Below are 21,850 nucleotides of genomic sequence, written 5' to 3'. Positions count from 1 at the left end.
CGGTTGGAATATTGTCGCTATATTACGAGAAAAATCGCATAAAAATTGATTTTAAACAGCGTTTGACATGCTTCGAAGTACGGTAATGGAATATTTTGAAATGTTTTGTCACGAAATGCGCTCGCGCGTCACCCTTCGGATAGTGACCTGAACGCACTAGCAAAACGGAGCTATTTCAATATAACTATGGATTATTTCGAACCAAAACAACATTTGTTGTTGAAGTAGAAGTCCTGGGAGTGCATTCTGACGAAGAACAGCAAAGGTAATCCAATTTTTCTTATAGTAAATCTGAGTTTGGTGAGGGCCAAACTTGGTGGGTGTCAAATTAGCTAGCCGTGATGGCCGGGCTATCTACTCAGAATATTGCAAAATGTGCTTTCGCCGAAAAGCTATTTTTAAATCTGACACCGCGATTGCATAAAGGAGTTCTGTATCTATAATTATTAAAATAATTGTTATGTATTTTGTGAACGTTTTATGCTGAGTAATTAAGTAAATTCACCGGAAGTTTGCGGTGTGTATGCTAGTTGCTAGTTCTGAACATCACATGCTAATGTAAAAAGCTGGTTTTTGATATAAATATGAACTTGATTGAACAAAACATGCATGTATTGTATAACATAATGTCCTAGGAGTGTCATCTGATGAAGATCATCAAAGGTTAGTGCTGCATTTAGCTGTGTTTTTGGTTTTTGTGACATATGCTTGCTTGAAAAATGGCTGTGTGGTTATTTCTGGCTATGTACTCTCCTAACATAATCTAATGTTTTGCTTTCACTGTAAAGCCTTTTTGAAATCGGACAATGTGGTTAGATTAACGAGAGTCTTGTCTTTCAAATGGTGTAAAATAGTCCTCTGTTTGAGAACTTTGAATTATGACATTTTGTGGTTTTAAATTTGGCGCTCTGATGTGTCACTGGCTGTTGAATAGTGCGGGACGATTTCGTCCCAGCTACCCTAGAGAAGTTAACCTCTTATGGACAGGCGTTCCGCTAGCGAAATACGAAAAACCTTAAAAATGCTATAATTTCAATTTCTCAAACATGACTATTTTACACCATTTCAAAGATAAGACTCTCCTTTATCTAACCACATTGTCCGATTTCAAAAAGGCTTTACAGCGAAAGCAAAACATTAGATTATGTCAGGAGAGTACCCAGACAGAAATAATCACACACCCATTTTTCAAGCAAGCATATATGTCACAAAAACCAAAACCACAGCTAAATGTACCACTAACCTTTGATGATCTTCATCAGATGACACTCCTAGGACATTATGTTATACAATACATGCATGTTTTGTTCAATCAAGTTCATATTTATATCAAAAAACAGCTTTTTACATTAGCATGTTTTGTTCAGAACTAGCATACCCACCGAAAACTTCCAGTGAATTTACTAAATTACTCACGATAAACGTTCACAAAAAACATAACAATTATTTTAAGAATTATAGATACAGAACTCCTTTATGCAATCGCGGTGTCCCATTTTAAAAGAGCTTTTCGGTGAAAGCACATTTTGCAATATTCTGAGTACATAGCCCGGCCATCACGGCTAGCTATTTTGACACCCACCAAGTTTGGCACTCACCAAACTCAGATTTACTATAAGAAAAATTGGATTACCTTTGCTGTTCTTCGTCAGAATGCACTCCCAGGACTTCTACTTCAACAACCAATGTTGTTTTGGTTCGAAATAATCCATAGTTATATCCAAATAGCTCCATTTTGTTTGTGCGTTCAAGTCACTATCCGAAGGGTGACGCGCCGGCGCGTTTCGTGACAAAAAAATTCAAAATATTCCATTACCGTACTTCGAAGTATGTCAAACGCTGTTTAAAATCAATTTTCATGTGATTTTTCTCGTGAAATAGCGATAATATTCCAACCGGGAGACGTTGTATCTGTTCAAACACTGAAAGAAAAACATGGAGTCGTCACATGCATGCGCGCGCCAGTGTCATTGTCCTCAGAAGGACCACTCTCCAAAACCCCTGCTGTTTTTCGCCCAGAGACTGCAGAGATATCATTCCACATTCTGGCGCCTTCCTAGAGCCAATGAAAGCCTTAGAAAATGTCACGTTACAGTACAAAGGCTGTATTTTCAACAGAGAGGCTATAGAAGGACAAGAAATGGTCAGACAGGGCACTTCCCATATAGAATCTTCTCAGGTTTTGGCCTGCCATATGAGTTCTGTTATACTCACAGACACCATTCAAACAGTTTTAGAAACTTTAGGGTGTTTCTATCCAAATCTACTAATTATATGCATATTCTAGTTTCTGGGCAGGAGTAATAACCAGATGAAATCGGGTACGTTTTTTATCCGGCCGTGAAAATACTGCCCCCTATCCCAAACAGGTTAACAAAGAAGTTCATTTTATCCACTCTCTCCACTTACGCACACACCTCCACACCAAAAGTAGATAACCTACGCACACACATACACACAAACAGTAGGTGAACAGTATCTCTCCCTTGACTTCCCACCACTGTTAAATCACTATCCAGCGCTGCCTGTTCCTTTCCCCCGAGATTAGGAGAACCTTGAAGGCTACTCCCATATTTCCTCCAAAGCATCTCAAAGTTGCTAGGTCAGGTAGAACAAATGTCTACTGTTCTCTTAGGTCCTCTAATACACACACACATTTCTCTCCCTCTCCAGCCTCTACTAGACCTTTATGGGACTAACGTTCAGTACTTTAATTATTCATTATACATGCTACATCAACTACTAATTAGATACGTTTCAGAGTGGATTCTATATTCATTTACTTATAATCATTCATTTCACTTATCGCAACTCCATGTATTTTCTGATATTTGATCAGAGATCTTTTAACAGATTATCTCTGGTCACAGCTATGAGGTGTCTTTCCTGTGTGTGTTCTCTGGTGTACTGTCAGATCCCCAGATTGACCAAAACTCTTCCCACATTGATCACAGCTATACGGTTTCTCTCCTGTGTGTGTTCTCTGGTGTACTGTCAGACCACTAGATGAAACAAAACTCTTCCCACATTGATCACAGCTATACGGGTTCTCTCCTGTGTGTGTTCTCTGGTGTACTGTCAGACCGCTAGATGAAACAAAACTCTTCCCACATTGATCACAGCTAAAAGACTTCTCTCCTGTGTGTGTTCTCTGGTGTACTGTCAGATTGCCAGATTGAACAAAACTCTTCCCACATTGATCACAGCTATATGATTTCTCTCCTGTGTGTGTTCTCTGGTGTATCTTCAGATGGCTAGATGTATTAAAAATCTTCCCACATTCATCACAGCTATAAGGTGTCTCTCCTGTGTGTGTTCTCTGGTGTATCTTCAGATGGCTAGATGTAGTAAAAATCTTCCCACATTCATCACAGCTATACGATTTCTCTCCTGTGTGTGTTCTCTGGTGTGATATCAGGCTGGTTGAATGAGTAAAACTCTTCCCACATTGATCACAGCTAAAAGACTTCTCTCCTGTGTGTGTTCTCTGGTGTACTGTCAGATTGCCAGATTGAACAAAACTCTTCCCACATTGATCACAGCTATATGATTTCTCTCTGGTGTATCTTCAGATGGCTAGATGTCATAAAACTCTTCCCACATTCATCACAGCTATACAATTTCTCTCCTGTGTGTGTTCTCTGGTGTCTCTTCAGATGGCTAGATGTAGTAAAAATCTTCCCACATTCATCACAGCTATACGGTTTCTCTCCTGTGTGTGTTCTCTGGTGTGATATCAGGCTGGTTGAATGAGTAAAACTCTTCCCACATTGAGTACAGCTATAAGAATTCTCTCCTGTGTGTATTCTCTGGTGTACAGTCAGAAGGCCAGATGAATGTGGGAAGAGTTTTGTTTCATCACAGCTACAGGATTTCTCTCCTGTGTGTGTTCTCTGGTGTGATATTAATTGTCCTGAGAAAACAAAACTTTTTCCACAGTCAGAGCAGCTAAAAGATTTCTCTCCTGTGTGTGTTCTCTGGTGTGATAGCAGGCTGGTTGACCGAGTAAAACTCTTCCCACATTGAGTACAGCTAAAAGATTTCTCTCCTGTGTGGATTCTCTGATGAATTTTAATGCCTGCTGAGGAGGTGAATCTCTTCCCACAATCAGAGCAGCAGTGAGTTCTCTTCCCTGTGGATCTCCGTGGGTGTTTCTTGAGGTGTTCTAACGTGGAGAGACTCTTCTCTGCCTTGTCAGCATCATGTTGTTGTTGAGGCTCCCCAGGGGACCCATGGTAGTCACATCTCTCTCCTGTGTGAACAAGAAAGTCAGACAGATGGTTAAAGGCCCACAACAGCGGAAATACACTGTAAAAGGTAATGCCAACAGAGTAGCCATGATGTTGTACAACAATTGACGTCTGTAATGAATGTTAACCTGTTGAGAACAGATGTTCCGCCTGCGGAACCCCGTTCCGCCTGCGGAACCCCGTTCCGCCTGCGGAACCTCGTTCCGCCTGCGGAACCTCTACCCAACAGCCAATGGCATTGCACGGCGCGAAATACAAAACCAACTAAAATACCACAATTCAATTTTCTCAAACAATCAACTATTTTACACCATTTTAAAGACAAGACTCTCGTTAATCTAACCACATTGTCCGATTTCAAAAAGGCTTTACAGCGTAAGCAAAACATTAGATTATGTTAGGAGAGTACATAGACAAAAATAATCACACAGCTATTTTCCAAGCAAGCATATATGTCACATAAACCCAAACCACAGCTAAATGCAGCACTAACCTTTGATGATCTTCATCAGATGACACTCCTAAGACATTATGTTATACAATACATGCATGTTTTGTTCAATCAAGTTCATATTTATATCCAAAAACAGCTTTTTACATTGGCATGTGATGTTCAGAACATGCATTCCCACCCAAAACTTCCAGTGAATTTACTAAATTACTCATCATAAATGTTGACAAAATACATAATTATTTTAAGAATTCTAGATACAGAACTCTTTTATGCAATCGCGGTGTCAGATTTTAAAATAGCTTTTCGGCGAAAGCACATTTTGCAATATTCTGAGTACATAGCTTAGCCATCACGGCTAGCTATTTTGACACCCACCAAGTTTGGGACAACCTAAACTCAGAATTACTATTAGAAAATTGGATTACCTTTGCTGTTCTTCGTCAGAATGCACTCCCAGGACTTCTACTTCAACAACAAATGTTGTTTTGGTTCCAAATAATCCATAGTTATATTCAAATAGCTCCATTTTGTTTGTGCGTTCAGGTCACTATCTGAAGGGTGACACGCGAGCGCATTTCGTGACAAAAAAATTCAAAATATTCCATTACCGTACTTAGAAGCATGTCAAACGCTGTTTAAAATCAATGTTTATGCTATTTTCCTCGTAAAATAGCGATAATATTCCAACCGGGCAACGTTGTATTCATTCAAAGGTTGAAAGAAAAAAATGGAGTAGTCTCGTGACCGCGCATCTCCAGTGTCACTGTCCCCAGGCTGACCACTCACAAATTCTGCTGCTGTTCTTTGCCCAGAGACAGCAGACACCCCATTCCACTTTCTGGCGGCTTTAGAGAGCCAATGGAAGCCTTAGAAAATGTCACGTTACAGCACAGAGGCTGTATTTTCGATAGAGATGCAACAGAAGGACAACAAATTGTCAGAAAGGGCACTTCCTGTATGGAATCTTCTCAGGTTTTGGCCTGCCATATGAGTTCTGTTATACTCACAGACACCATTCAAACAGTTTTAGAAACTTTAGAGTGTTTTCTATCCAAATCTACTAATTATATGCATATTCTAGTTTCTGGGCAGGAGTAGTAACCAGATTAAATCGGGTACGTTTTTTATCCGGCCGTGAAAATACTGCCCCCTATCCCAAAGAAGTTAAAATTATTTGACAATTGTCTTAAAATGAGCAAGAAAAGTCATATTTTGTCTTGTTTTCACATTAGTATTAACATCGATGATTGTAGGCTAGAAATAAGTTATTCATGTTGTTGAAACTCTAAGCAGTGTGCCAGACTGGCTCCAGGTCATCTACAAGTCTCTGCTAGGTAAAGCCCGCCTTATCTCAGCTCGCTGGTCACCATAGCAGCACCCACAGATCACTGCACCTATACATAGCCCATCTGTAAATAGCCCATCCAACTACCTCATCCCCATACTGTATTTATTTATCTTGCTCCTTTGCACCCCAGTATCTCTACATCTTCTGCACATCTACCATTCCAGTGTTTAATTGCTATAATGTAATTACTTCGCCACCAAAGCCTATTTATTGCCTTACCTCCCTTATCCTACCTCATTTGCACACACTGTATATAGACTTTTTCTACTGTATTATTGACTGTATGTTTGTTTATTCCATGTGTAACTCTGTGTTGTTGTATGTGTTGAACTGCTTTGCTTTATCTTGGCCAGGTCGCAGTTGTAAATGAGAACTTGTTCTCAACTAGCCTACCTGGTTAAATAAAAGTGAATTTTTTAAAATATATTTTCTGCCATTTTCTTCAAATCTGAAAACGATGTGAAGCCACGCCCAATTTCTGAAGAATATCGGTGATGTTGTACCCACGGCAACTATTAAAACCTTCCCCAACCAGAAACCGTGGATTGATGGCAGCATTCGCACAAAACTGAAAGCGCGGACCACTGCTTTTAATCAGGGCAAGGCGACCAGAAACATGACCGAATACAAACAGTATAGCTATTCCCTCCGCAAGGCAATCAAACAAGCTAAGCATCAGTATAGAGACAAAGTAGAGTCGCAATTTAACGGCTCAGACACCAGAGGTATGTGGCAGGGCCTACAGTGAATCATGGACTACAAAAAGAAAACCAGCCCCGTCGCGGACCACGATGTCTTGCTCCCAGACAAACTAAACAACTTCTTTGCTCACTTTGAGGACAATACAGTGCCACCGACACGGCCCGCTACCAAAACCTGCGGACTCTCCTTCACCGCAGCCAATGTGAGTAAAACATTTAAACGTGTTAACCCTCGCAAGGCTGCCGGCCCAGACGGCATCCCTAGCCGCGTCGTCAGAGCATGTGCAGACCAGCTGGCTGGTGTGTTTACGGACATATTCAATCAATCCCTATCCCAGTCTGCTGTTCCCACATGCTTCAAGAGGGCCACCATTGTTCCTGTTCCCAAGAAAGCTAAGGTAACTGAGCTAAACGACAATCGCCCCGTAGCACTCACTTCCGTCATCATGAAGTGCTTTGAGAGACTAGCCAAGGATCATATCACCTCCACCCTACCTGACACCCTAGACCCACTCCAATTTGCTTACTGCCCCAATAGGTTCATAGACGATGCAATTGCAATCGCACTGCCCTAACCCATCTGGACAAGAGGAATACCTATGTAAGAATGCAGTTCATCGACTACAGCTCAGCATTCAACACCATAGTACGCTCCAAACTCGTCATTAAGCTCGAGACCCTGGGTCTCAACCCCGCCCTATGCAACTGGGTCCTGGACTTTCTGACGGTCCGCCCCCAGGTGGTGAGGGTAGGAAACAACATCTCCACCCCGCTGATCCTCAACACTGGGGCCCCACAAGGGTGCATTCTCAGCCCTCTCCTGAACTCCCTGTTCACTCATGACTGCGTGGCCATGCACGCCTCCAACCCAATCATCAAGTTTGCAGACGACACTACAGTGGTAGGCTTGATTACCAACAATGATGAGACGACCTACAGGGAGGAGGTGAGGGCCCTCGGAGTGTGGTGTCATGAAAATAACCTCACACTCAATGTCAACAAAACAAAGGAGATGATCGTGGACTTCAGGAAACAGCAGAGAGAGCATCCCCCTTATCCACATCGACGGGACAGTAGTGGAGAAGGTGGAAAGTTATAAGTTCCTCGGCGTACACATCACGGACAAACTGAAATGGTCCACCCACACAGACAGCATGGTGAAGAAGGCGCAACATCGCCTCTTCAACCTCAGGAGGCTGAAGAAATTTGGCTTGTCACCAAAAACACTCACAAACTTTTACAGATGCAAAATCAAGAGCATCCTGCCGGGCTGTATCACCACCTGGTACGGCAACTGCTCCACCCACAACCGCAAGGCTCTCCAGAGGGTAGTGAGGTCTGCACAACGCATCACCGGGGGCAAACTACCTGCGCTCCAGGAAGCTACACCACCCGATGTCACAGGAAGGCCAAAAAGATCATCAAGGACAACAACCACCCGAGCCACTGCCTGTTCACCCCACTATCATCCAGAAGGCGAGGTCAGTACAGGTGCATCAAGCTGGGACCGAGAGACTGAAAAACAGCTTCTGTCTCAAGGCCATCAGACTGTTAAACAGCCATCACTAACATTGAGTGGCTGCTGTCAACATACTGACTCAAATCTCTAGCCACTTTAATAATTAAAAATTGGATGTGATAAATGTATCACTAGTCACTTTAAACAATGCCACTTTATGTAATGTTTACATACCCTACATTACTCATCTCATATGTATATACTGTACTTTATACCATCTACTGCATCTTGCCTATGCCGTTTGGCCATCGCTCATCCATATATTTATATGTACATATTCTTATTCATTCCTTTACACTTGTGTGTATTAGGTAGTTTTGTGAAATTGTTAGATTACTTGTTAGATATTACTGCATGGTCGGAACTAGAAGCACAAGCATTTCGCTATGCTCGCATTAACATCTGCTAGCCATGTGTATGTGACCAATAACATTTTATTTTATTTGGTACACTCAGACGAGTGCTCTGAAATCGGAGTAGATAGCCAGAGCGAATTTATGAAAGCACCCGAATGTCCATTTAGAAAGCACAACGACTATACCGTTTAGCTAAGCTAAGAATGACGGGAATAATCAAGTCAATAAACGTTGGGTAGTTAGTTAGATAGAATATAGTTAATATACTGGCAAGTTTGATGTATAAGTAGCCAACTAATGTTAGGTAGCTAGTTAACATACCGGTACATACTGCTGTAATAACATGCTAACAAATTCTCAGCCAAAATAACGTGTAAGATAACCTATTTGAAAAGTCATTACTTTATTACATTGCTCAACATTTTCTTAACATTTGTCATAATTAGTTAAAGCAATGAATTTGTATCGGCTTTCGTTGGACTTCGGCTGCATATATAAATTGGCTGAATATTATACAATGATTTATCAATAGCTGTAACAATTTGACCCCCACAGGGAATCTTCACTGGCAATTATATAAAATACCCATTTACTATATAACCATTGATTCTTGAAGAATATAACTTAGAAATGCCTCAAATGTTTCAACTGTATTACCCCACCAGAAACCAAAACATAAGCTTGTATAATGCCACTGTTTGTAAACAAGCACTGTAAAGCCTTGAAATCTTGTTAAAAACTATAATTTTGACCTTATGGATGGCCAGTCTTTGTATTTATAGTGTAGTCAATTCAGACCTGGGTCCAGCAACTGTCAAGCCAACATCTTATAACTGTTACGCCAAGATGTCTGAACTTCTTGACGAGGTCGCTAGGTTTTGGGTTATGTTTGCTACAATAGCGTTCTCTATGAATTTGAGAGTGGTTACATTTCTCCAGCCCCAATCCCTCAGCTGTTTACCAAACCAAGTCTCAGGGCTGACAATTTTTTGCTATTTAAATCCTAGGTTACCCCTATAAAATAGCCGCACATCTATCAACCAATCTGCAGTTCATACAATAACAAAGCTGTCATTCCACCACTAGTTTGGTTATAAGATGATGATGTGGCTGGAAATGTAACTACTCTCAAATTCATAGACGGATCTACGGATGCAAGGACTGACCATCCATGATATCAACAATATAGTTTTAAACATGTTTTGAGTGTTTACAGTGTTTGTTTATCATTTATCATTTCTAAACATTGGAGTAAAAAAAAGCTTATTTGGGGTTCTGACGGGGTAAACAGTTGAACTAAGCTCATGAGGCATGTGTTATATTCTCCAATAATCAATGGCTATAAATAAATAATTTAAAAGTCCAAATATGGATGAAGCAATTGCTGAATTCCCCTTTAACACCACACATCAGTTCAAGAACTGCAGAGTTTGTGCCTCTGTATTTAAGACAGTACTTACTAGTGTTAATCAGGGCCCGTTTATCGTTAGAACCATTGGATGCCTTAACATGCCTTTGGGAAACCGAGCCCAGATATCCAGTTTCATCCTCGTCTTCTTCTAATGTGATAGTCATCTCCCCCTCCTCCTCTTTCACCCCCAAAACAGCATCCTCCTCTTTCTCTTCCTCTTCTTTAACAGTAAGATCCTCCTCTTTCACTCTGAACGCGTCTTCCTCTTGTTTAACTGAAACGTCTTTCTCTTCTTCTTTCACTGTAACAGCCTCACCCTTTACTTGTTTTTGTATTGTGACATCCTCCTCTTTCACGACAACGTTCAGCCACAGACCCTCTTTCTCCGTCCAGCATACCTCCTCTTCTTTAACAGGAGGAGAGTAGTTTAGTGAGCTCATGGTCGGAGATGTTAGCTAGCTAGGCTAATGCTAACTTAACCAGCCCGCAAGCTGACTAATAACAACAAAAACGTAAATATGAAATGAAATCGGATAACTAACTAGACGACAGAAGTAGGTTTAAAACACAGTGGCTAATATACACGAAACTGCATGGTTGAACTGCATGGTTGGTTAAGGGCTTGTAAGTCAGCATTTCATTTTAAGGTCTACACCTGTTGTATTCAGCGAATGTGACAAATAACATTTGATTTGATTGGTTTGGTATTGGGCTTGTTCGACATTGCGCCGACAGTGCAGGCGACTGCCGACTGACTGATCTATAAATCACCTTGCATCATAAATAGCTACTCATTATTATTTATAAATCAGTCAGCCAGTCACCATTTACACCATTTACCCACAATGCAGCATGGATTTGATGCTCTCGAACACGGCCGGTGGTTTAGTAGATTACATAAAGACTACGCTGTGCACGTTAGGGCGTGTTGGACGTCATCTATTAAAATGTGGCTGTTCTAAATTATGTTTTGCTCATAGCCTTGAGTAATGAACCTATTTTGACACAATTGGCTGGAAAGCCTCAATGCTTCTGGAAGTTTTTTTCCCCCATCACTACTTTTCAGCACATTCTCTGTGACTACGGGAGTTTTGTAACCTTTTCCACCTTGGCTTTGGCAATGCAACTTGGAGTGATCAGATGACAGAAGTGACATTCAGGTGCCAGGTGTAACTGAGACCTGTCACAAGAGGTCCTTTCAGTCCCCATGTCCAGAACAGACTATGGGAGGCACACAGTTCTACATAGAGCCACGACTACATGTGGAACTCTATTCCACATCAAGTAACTGATGCAAGCAGCAAAATTAGATAAAAAAAAACAGATAAAAAAAACACCTTTTGGAACAGCGGGGACTGTGAAGCAACACAAACATTGGCACAGACATGCATACACACACACACACGATAAAATACACACTATATTAGCTACTCTTCCTGGGGTCCAGCAAAATTAAGGCAGTTTATGCAATTTTAAAAACATTACAATACATTCACAGATTTCACAACACACTGTGTGCCCTCAGGCCCCAACATCCATGTGTATGTAAATATAGTGTGTATTTTATCGTGTTATTATGAATGGGGATCCATAATAACCCCCAGGAAGAGTAGCTGCTGCCTTGACAGGAACTAATGGGGATCCATAATAAACCCCAGGAAGAGTAGCTGCTGCTTTGACAGGAACTAATGGGGATCCATAATAAACCGCAGAAAGAGTAGCTGCTGCCTTGACAGGAACTAATGGGGATCCATAATTAACCCCAGGAAGAGTAACTGATGGCTTGACAGGAACTAATGGGGATCCATAATAAATACAAATACAAAACTGAGGCCATAGATGCTCCATATCCATTACTCTGAGTGTGTTATATAATATGACTAAATATGTTTCTTTCGGTGTTGCAGGGGCAGTCAAGAAATGGAACAGGAAGGCAAAAGAACGTGACATAAGCAGAGCTGTGAGAGACCACCTCAAGCCCCTGGTAGAGCCGGGGGTGGTGTTTACCACGCCACCACGCCTTCAGCAGGCTGGAAAAGTGGGATTGATCTGTTTGATCCATTTGTTTGTTTCAGTTTTCTGTAGTTGAATCCTTAAACATATTGTTGATTTCAACATTTTTCATCTTCAACAAATGCACTGGGTTGGTTGAAAAGTGATACTAAACTTAGATACCACAGTGGAAGATATACTGAATTTATACTGTTTTTCATACTAAGATGGACAAAGATATGTGTTGCTTTTGCACATATTTGTTCATTGGTTTGACAAGAGTCTTGATTGGTCAGTCATTGGGTTCATTTGTTTTACAATATGTTCAAATCAAATCAAGCTTTATTTATACAGCACATTTCAGACATGGATGCAACACAATGGCTTCACAGGAAAAAACAAATAAACAATGAAAATAAACAAATATTTACCACAACAAACATAAGAGGATAAAAAACAGAAGACTAACAACTGAAAGACTAATGAACATTCTAAGGAAAATCCATTGATTAAAATATGAACAACTGGATGCAACATCCAACCCAAAATATAATCTTGTTTTACTACAGTTTGTTGTTACGTTCCCCATCAAGAAAACATAAATGGAAAAACCAAAGCTTGTAACGCCTTCCCCCTTAATAAGGCTAGGCGTCCCGCTAGCGGGACACCAGTCGACAACATCCGGTGAAATTGGAGGGCGCGCAATTCAAATAAATAATCGTAATATTAAACATTTATGAACATACAAGTATCTTATATCGTTTAAAAGCTTAAATTATTGTTAATCTAACTGCATTGGCCGATTTACACTAGCTATTACAATAACACAAACATATTAAGCAGGAGATTCAAGCGAGCCTTACAATTATAATCCAAAAGTAATGTGTTAATCTAACTGCATTGATTTACAATAGGCTTTACAGCGAAACCATGCGATTGTTTGAGGACGGCGCCCCACAACCTATTTTTCAACCAGCACAGGCTTCATAAAAATCACATATAGCGATTAAATATCCACTTACTTTTGACAATCTTCCTCTGTTTGCAATCCCAAGGGTGCCAGCTACAACATGAATGGTCGTTTTGTTAAATAAAATCCTTCTTTATATCCCAAAAAGTCAGTTTAGTTGGCGCCATCGATTTCAGTAACCACTCATTCAACATGTAGACCAAGGAGTCCAAAAAGCTACCGCTAACTTAGTTCAAACAAGTCAAACTATGTTTCTATTTAATCCTCAGGTATCCTAAAATGTAAATAAACTATAATATTTCATACGGAAGGAAGTATAGAAAAGTAAAATTAGCAAGCGCGTGTCCTCTTCATTGCGCGCCAACAGACTGATATTGTACCGGGACTCTTTGTACAAAAACTTCAAATTCTTGCTAGCTTTTGAAGAAACAAACCTGAAACAATGAACAAAAACTGTTGACATCTAGTGGAGCCATAGGAATTGCAATCTGGGAGCTGGAATTACATAGATACATAGAACCCATAGCTTTCCATTATAAGAGCCTAGGAGCTCCCAAATAATTCTAGGAGCTCCCAATAATTCTGGTTGGTTTTTCTTTGGACTTTCGCCTGCTATATCAATTGTGTTATAGTCTCATACATTATTTTAACATTTCTACCAACTTCAAAGTGTTACCTATCCAATGCTACCAGTTATATGCATATCCTGGCTGGGCCTGAGTAACAGGCAGTTTACTTTGGGCACATCAGTCAGGTGGAGAAAAATTTAGAAAAATAGACCCTATCCCTAACTTAAGACAACAAATATATCCTATATTTTTTCCCCCACTAGCTTCTAGAACTCTCGTCTTCCTAAAACTCACTAGCTTCTACAACTCTCATCCCATTGGAACGAGCCCAAACAAAACAAAACTAATCTCCAATACAGAAAAACGTTAGGTCAAAATAAATTGTGATCCACTGGCTAAATGCAAAACTTGTTGACTGCCCACCCTTGAGACAATCAGCAACCAACTCCGTAGTAACTTTCCACCTCACAGAGGAGCTTCTCTCTCTTTTCAGGGTTCACTCGATAGGCATGTTGTTGGATCGGGGCCCAGTCCCAATGTCATGCTCTAGTACATTTGGGTTGGCACATCTGAGAATGAACCCTGATATTCTAAAAGCAGGGCAACAATGTCAATATAATTGTACCATAAAAATTGTCAGTTGGTAGCATAAATAATTATTACTAAATGTTACATGAATTGAAAACATGAAATATCAAAACCAAATGTACTTTTTGGGATATAAAGAAGGATTTTATCTAATAAAACGACACTACATGTTATAGCTGGGACCCTTTGGATGACAAATCAGAGGAAGATTTTCAAAAAGTAAATGAATATTTAATCGTTAATTGTGAATGTATGAAACCTGTGTCGGTGGAAAAATATTTTGATGTGGGGCGTCGTCCTCAAACAATCGCATTGCATCGTTTTGCTGTAATAGCTACTGTAAATCGGACAGTGCGGTTAGATTAACAAGAATTTCAGCTTTCAGCCGATATAAGACACTTGTATAAGACACATAAATGATTAAAATCCATAATATTTCGGATTATTTATTTCAACAGGAAGTTGTCCTGCTAGCGGAGCCGTTATTACCATGACTACCGGGACTCCTATCCCTAAAACTGATTATAGACTCAATTTAATATACTGCGTCCATGTGTATAGGCTGCAAGTACGTTGAAATTAAATTGTTTTCTTTTCAAGTTTCACTTTCAACTAAAACCAAACTTATATTGGACATTGGGCAGAGTCTTATTTTCAACAACATTTTGCTAGGTGGGATATCCCCGATGTCACAGTTTAAACGTGTCCAAATCAATAGTCCAAATGCAGAAACAGTTTGTGATAAATTGAAAACCTAAACATAAAATGTACTATATAAACAAACATCTGCCAAAATAATCATATTACTTGGATTTTTTTTTAAATCAAGCACCTTATTAACTGCACAAGCACCAAAAACGCTGTTGTTTTGACAAGTAGCGATAAATCCCTGATATCGATTAGGGGGTTAAATCAGGTTGAAACTAACACAACAAAAAAAACACATGGAAATGGGAGCTATCTTTTACCTCACTGGTCAGAGGACAACCTGCAGAAGACAGTCAGCTACATTTGGAGTGATGCATTTAAATTTAGGGGTCTCTAAACAAAGGAACACAACACTTACTTGTCATCACTCATCGATATCATGTTGTGTGAGAGTGGGGAGATGAGGTTTCATATCCTTTTAAAACTAACAGCTCAAAAACCACACGGAATCTGGGAATAATGTGTATATCACTGGTTAGAGGAACCTTTGTAGAAAACAGATCGCTACATTTTGAAGTGTTGCATTTTGATTCAAGTGGGTTGCCAACGCGGAAAGTGTAACACAACTCTTTTTTTGTTAGTCACTTTTTGTTAAATCACATAAATAGTACTCTTCCATTTCAGAGCCTGGATTTTCCACCTGAGGCTAATATCCATATCATGTTGAAATCAATAGAACAGGGGGCAAACGTTTAGGCTTCTACATTGTGACATCATTAAAATACTCCTACTACAATGTTAAAACATTCTACATTGTGACATTAAAGCAAATCCTCCATCTATGTATTTTCTGATGTTTGATCAGAGATCTTTTATCAAAGTATCTCTTGTCACATTGATCACAGCTATAAGGGTTCTCTCCTGTGTGTATTCTCTGGTGCAATTTTAAATCACTTAAGCTAACAAACCTCTTTTCGCAGTCAGAGCAGTGTTAATATTTCTCTCCTGTGTGCGTTCTCAGGTGTACTTTCAGGCAGCTTGCCTGAATAAAACTCTTCCCACATTGAGTACAACTATACGATTTCTCTCCTGTGTGTGTCACTCCTCATGCATGAAATGAAATGTATGAAATGTATGCATTCACTACTGTAAGTCGCTCTGGATAAGAGCGTCTGCTAAATGACTAAAATGTAAATGTAAAAAATGTGTCCGCTGTTGTAATATCAGTCCATTTGGCTGAGTAAAACTCTTCCCACATTGATTATGGTTTCTCTCCTGTGTGTATTCTCTGGTGCATTACCAAGGAGCTTGACCGAGTAAATCTCTTCCCACATTGAGTACAGCTACATGGTTTATCTCCTGTGTGTGTTCTCTGGTGTAAAGTCAGATAGCTAGATGTAACATAACTCTTCCCACATTGATCACAGCTATAAGGTTTCTCTGTTGTGTGTGTTTTCTGTTAAGTCAGAATGGAAGATGTAGTAAAAGTCTTCCCACATTGAGTACAGCTATAAGATTTCTCTCCTGTGTGAATTAGCAGGTGTGTTTTCAATTAATATGCTCTAGAGAAACTCATTCCACAATGAGAGCATTGGTACGGCTTTTCTCCTGTGTGGATTCGCCGGTGTATTTCAAGTTCTGATTTAGATTTGCAGTTCTTCTCACAGTCAGAGCAGCAGTAAGGATTATTCAATGTGGGTCTCTGCTGGTGTTTCTTGAGGTGTTCTGATCTGGAGAGACTCTTCTCTGACTCTTTAGCATCATGATGTTGTTGAGACTCCCCAGAGGACCCAGGATAGTCACATCTCTCTCCTGTGTGAACGACAAAGTTAAACAGATGGTTAAAGTCCCACAACAGCAGAAATCCACTGTTTATTTGAGTTAAAGGTGATGCCCAGAGTGTACCCATGAAGTTGTACAACAATTGACGTCTGTTAAATTATGACAATTGTCTTAATACAGTCAAGTGAGCAACAATAGTCATATTTTGTCTTGTTTTCACATTAGTAGTAACATCAATAACTACTGGAAGATCCTAACAGTAACACACGCCTACTGTAGGACCCATAACTTCACCTAACAACAACATAGACCTACTGTAGGACCCATAACTTCACCTAACAACAACATAGACCTAATAACATAGACTCTAACAGTAACACACGCCTACTGTAGGACCCATAACTTCACATAACAACAACATAGACCTACTGTAGGACCCATAACTTCACCTAACAACAACATAGACCTAATAACATAGACTCTAACAGTAACACACGCCTACTGTAGGAACCATAACTTCACCTAACAACAACATAGACCTACTGTAGGACCCATAACTTTACCTAACAACAACATAGACCTAATAACATAGACTCTAAAGGAGAGTCTCATTCTTGAATCAAAAGAATTTGCAAAAAACAATTTGACAGGAGAAGGGGTACAAAAATCTAAAAATGAACTCTCTTTTATAGATTTTATGCATTTCTATCAAATCAAAACTGGATTTTTTATTCACAGCAAATGTAAAAGTATGCTAGACATTTATAGAATAAATCATACCTAGTTTGATGTTTTTGTGACAATCAATGAATTAGTTATTGATTTTTACAATTTTAAATGGCTTTTGGCCAATGTCTGTTGAATATCTGAATGTGTGAATATAAACCCAACTTTACCTCAGTCTGAACTTTCATTGTCTAGGTCTCATTTTTAGCCATCTTACTCATTGCTATAGCCAGGGTCAGTTTAGTTGGCGCAACGTAAAACAGTCTCGTGTTCCAATTGTTTGTTTTAGTAGCATGAATTTTTCCTGTTCACACCGAGGTGAAGAGCAGAATAATTGAAGGAATGAATCCGAGCCTAACGCTCATCACCTGTGGAAGGCGGGACTTCCAGCCAGACGCGGATTTCATTAGCCTTTTCAGGTGTGATTTTAAATCCTTCAACCGAAGTCAACCGAAGTCGCAACTTGTACCAAAGTTGACTGACCAACCTGTTTGGGATAGGGGGCCGTATTTTCACGGCCGGATAAAAAAACGTACCCGATTTAATCTGGTTACTACTCCTGCCCAGAAACTAGAATATGCATATAATTAGTAGATTTGGATAGAAAACACTCTAAAGTTTCGAAAACTGTTTGAATGGTGTCTGTGAGTATAACAGAACTCATATGGCAGGCCAAAACCTGAGAAGATTCCATACAGGAAGTGCCCTGTCTGACAATTTGTTCTCCTTCTGTGGCCTCTATCGAAAATACAGCATCTCTGCTGTAACGTGACATTTTCTAAGGCTTCCATTGGCTCTCAGAAGGCGCCAGAAAGTGGAATAACGTCTCTGCAGTCTCTGGGCAAAAAACAGCAGGAGTTTTTGTGAGTGGTCAGGCAGGGAACAATGACAATGGAGATGCGCGTCCACGAGACGACACCATGTTTTTCTTTCAGTCTTTGAATGAATACAACGTCGCCCGGTTGGAATATTATTGCTATTTTACGAGAAAAATAGCATAAAAATTGATTTTAAACAGCGTTTGACATGCTTCGAAGTACGGTAATGGAATATTTTGAATTTTTTTGTCACGAAATGCGCTCGCGCGTCACCCTTCGGATAGTGACTTGAACGCACGAACAAAACAGAGGTATTTCAATATAACTATGGATTATTTGGAACCAAAACAACATTTGTTGTTGAAGTCCTGGGAGTGCATTCTGACGAAGAACAGCAAAGGTAATCCAATTTTTCTTATAGTAAATCTGAGTTTGGTGAGGGCCAAACTTGGTGGGTGTCAAATTAGCTAGCCATGATGGCCGGGCTATGTACTCAGAATATTGCAAAATGTGCTTTCACCGAAAAGCTATTTTAAAATCTGACACCGCGATTGCATAAAGGAGTTCTGTATCTATAATTCTTAAAATAATTATGTTTTTTGTGAACTTTTATCGTGAGTAGTATGTAGTAAATTTAGTAAATTCACCGGAGGTTTGCGGTGGGTATGCTAGTTCTGAACATCACATGCTAATGTAAAAAGCTGGTTTTTGATATAAATATGAACTTGATTGAACAAAACATGCATGTATTGTATAACATAATATCCTAGGAGTGTCATCTGATGAAGATCATCAAAGGTTAGTGCTGCATTTAGCTGTGGTTTTGGTTTTTGTGACATATATGCTTGCTTTGAAAATGGCAGTGTGATTATTTTTGGCAGGGTACTCTCCTGACATAATCTAATGTTTTGCTTTCGCTGTAAAGCCTTTTTGAAATCGGACAATGTGGTTAGATTAAGGAGAGTCTTGTCTTTAAAATGGTGTAAAATAGTCATATGTTTGAGAAATTGAAGTTATAGCATTTTTGAGGTATTTGTATTTCGCGCCACGCTCTACCATTGGATATTGGTGAGGCGTTCCGCTAGCGGAACGTCTGTCCCTAACAGGTTTTAAGGGAACTACACTGCCATAAATACAAGGAACGTCAAGTAGTGTTTTATTTAAAGAATATATATACAAATCCGGCAAGGCACCAACTTTGAGAAGGGTTTAAAACAAAGGTTTCAAACAATTTATAAATGTTATGGAATGTAGGTATGTTTCGCCTTTAATGTAATGGCATTGAAAAAAGGCGAATATCTGTGTTTGAATACCCATACTAACATACTGTATACTACATACTTAATGAGTACATACTATTAGTTAATTTTAGTATACTGTAACTACATAATATTAGTTAATTGTAGTATACTGTAACTACACACTCAATGAGTATATGCTACATACTATTAGTTCATTTTAGTATACTGTATACTACATACTATTAGTTAATTGTATTATACTGTAACTACATACTTAATGAGTATATACTACATACTATTAGTTAATTGTAGTATACTGTAACTACATACTTAATGAGTATATACTATGTACTATTAGTTAATTGTAGTATACTGTAACTACATACTTAATGAGTATATACTACATACTATTAGTTGATTGTAGTAAATTGTAACCGAACCGTATCCTTTCAGTTGAGCGCTCTTCTCCTGTCTACCGGAAGATTATACTGTTGCTATGCAACCTCTTGCTAGCTAGTTAGCATAACACATTACTAGTTAGACATTTTACGACTTCGGGTGTGTTTTTAAATTCAATCTTGAGTACCAGAGTGCTTCATAAATTCAGACCGTTTCGCTCTCGGAGCCACTGGACGCTCTGGCTGAGGAGTTGGGTTGATTTGACTGTTCTGACCTTAGCTTACTAGCTACTTCCAGCCACAAATGAGACCACTCTGACCTAGCAGAGCTGGTTAGGCAGTTTTCATGTTATCCAGAGCGTTGGTGACTAACTGTACTGCTGGAAAACATTTCTTTGCTCCTTTTTGCCTACATTTATTGACACCTGGACATATTCAACGGGTGTTGAGCGCTAGTAAATTCATTATTCTGCACTCTGGTACACTCAGACGAGAGTGCTCTGAAATCGGAGTAGATAGCCAGAGCGAATTTATGAAAGCACCCGAATGTCCATTGATAACGCAAAACGACTATACCATTTAGCTAAGAATGACGGGAATAATCAAGTCAATAAACGTTCGGTAGTTAGTTAGATAGAATATAGTTCATATACTGGCAAGTTTGATGTATAAGTAGCCAACTAACGTTAGGTAGCTAGTTAACATACCAGTAATAACATGCTAACAAATTGTCAGCCAAAATAACGTGTAAGGTAACTTATTTGAAAAGTCATTACTTTATTACATTGCTCAACATTTGTCATAATCAGTTAAAGCAATGAATTTGTATCGGCTCTTGTTGGACTTCGGCTACATATTTTCCTCAATTTTCTTCAAATCTTAAAACAATGTGAAGCCACGCCCATTTCCGGAAGAATTGCATTATGGGCCCTAAAGTACTGCGTGTATACGTCATCCGGGAACTTTGGCATACTAACTACATCATACTATGACCAATAAGCATACTATATACTCAAATCACGTCACAAATAGTACAGTTAGTATGAGTATTCAAACACAGCTAATGACTTATCAACAGCTCTAACAATTTGACCCCCACAGGAAATCTACACTGGCAGTTATAGAAAGACCCATTTACTGTATAACCATTGATCCTTGAAGAATATAACATATAAACGCTTCAAATGTTTCAATTGTATTAACCCACCAGAAACCAAAACATATGCTCGTATAACGCCACTGTTTGAGAAACAAGCACTGTATAGCCTTGAAATCTGGTTAAAACTATCATTTCGACCTTATGGATGGCTAGTCCTTGTATTCATAGTGTAGTCAATTCAGGAGGTAGCCCTGAGCTGGACTCAGGTCCAGCGACTGTCAAGCCAACACCTTATAACTGTTATGCCAAGATGTCTGAACTTCTTGACGAGGTCGCTAGGTTTTGGGTTACGGTTGCTACAATAATTTTCTCTATGAGTGTGAGAGTGGTTACATTTCTCCGTCCCCCATCCCTCAGCTGTTTACCAAACCAAGTCTTCAGGGCTGACATTTTGTTGCTGTTTAAATACTGGGTTGCCCCTTTAAAAAAGCCACACAATCAACCAACCAACCTGCAGTTCAAACAATAACAAAGCTGTAATTCCACCACTGTTTGGGTAAAAAGATGATGGATGGGGCTGGAGAAATGTAACTACTCTCAAATTCATAGACAGACCTATGGATGCAAGGACTGACTATCCATGATAAACATTATAGTTTTAACCATGTTGAGGCTATACAGTGTTGATTTATATTGTTTCTGAACATTGGAGTAAATAAATATTATTTGGGGATCTGATGGGGTACAACAGTTGAACTAAGCTCATGAGGCATGTGTTATATTCTTCAAGAATCAATGGCTATAAATAAACACATTTAAAAAGTCTAAATATGGATGTAGCTATTGCATATTTCCCCTTTATCACCACACATCAACAACTGCAGAGTTTATATGCCTCTGTTTTTAAGACAGTACTTACTAGTGTTAATCAGGGCCCGTTCATCGTTAGAACCATTGGATGCTTTAACATGCCTTTGGGA

The 21,850-nt window shown here is 39.4% G+C and overlaps 1 protein-coding gene and 1 pseudogene across 1 annotated transcript in view; both read right to left on the bottom strand.

The window, feature by feature from the left end:
- The window catches only part of LOC106591322 (zinc finger protein 271), a 518,091-nt gene that overhangs the window by 242,700 nt on the left and 253,541 nt on the right, over positions 1-21,850 (bottom strand). The gene's annotated exons all lie outside the window — the stretch shown is intronic.
- On the bottom strand, positions 2,888-3,818 carry LOC123730798 (zinc finger protein 180-like; annotated as a pseudogene).

This window comes from Salmo salar, chromosome ssa02 (genome assembly GCF_905237065.1).
Source record: "Salmo salar chromosome ssa02, Ssal_v3.1, whole genome shotgun sequence".
Lineage (NCBI taxonomy): Eukaryota > Metazoa > Chordata > Actinopteri > Salmoniformes > Salmonidae > Salmo > Salmo salar.
Note: the sequence above shows the minus strand (reverse complement) of the source record. Positions and strands in the feature narration are given on the sequence as shown.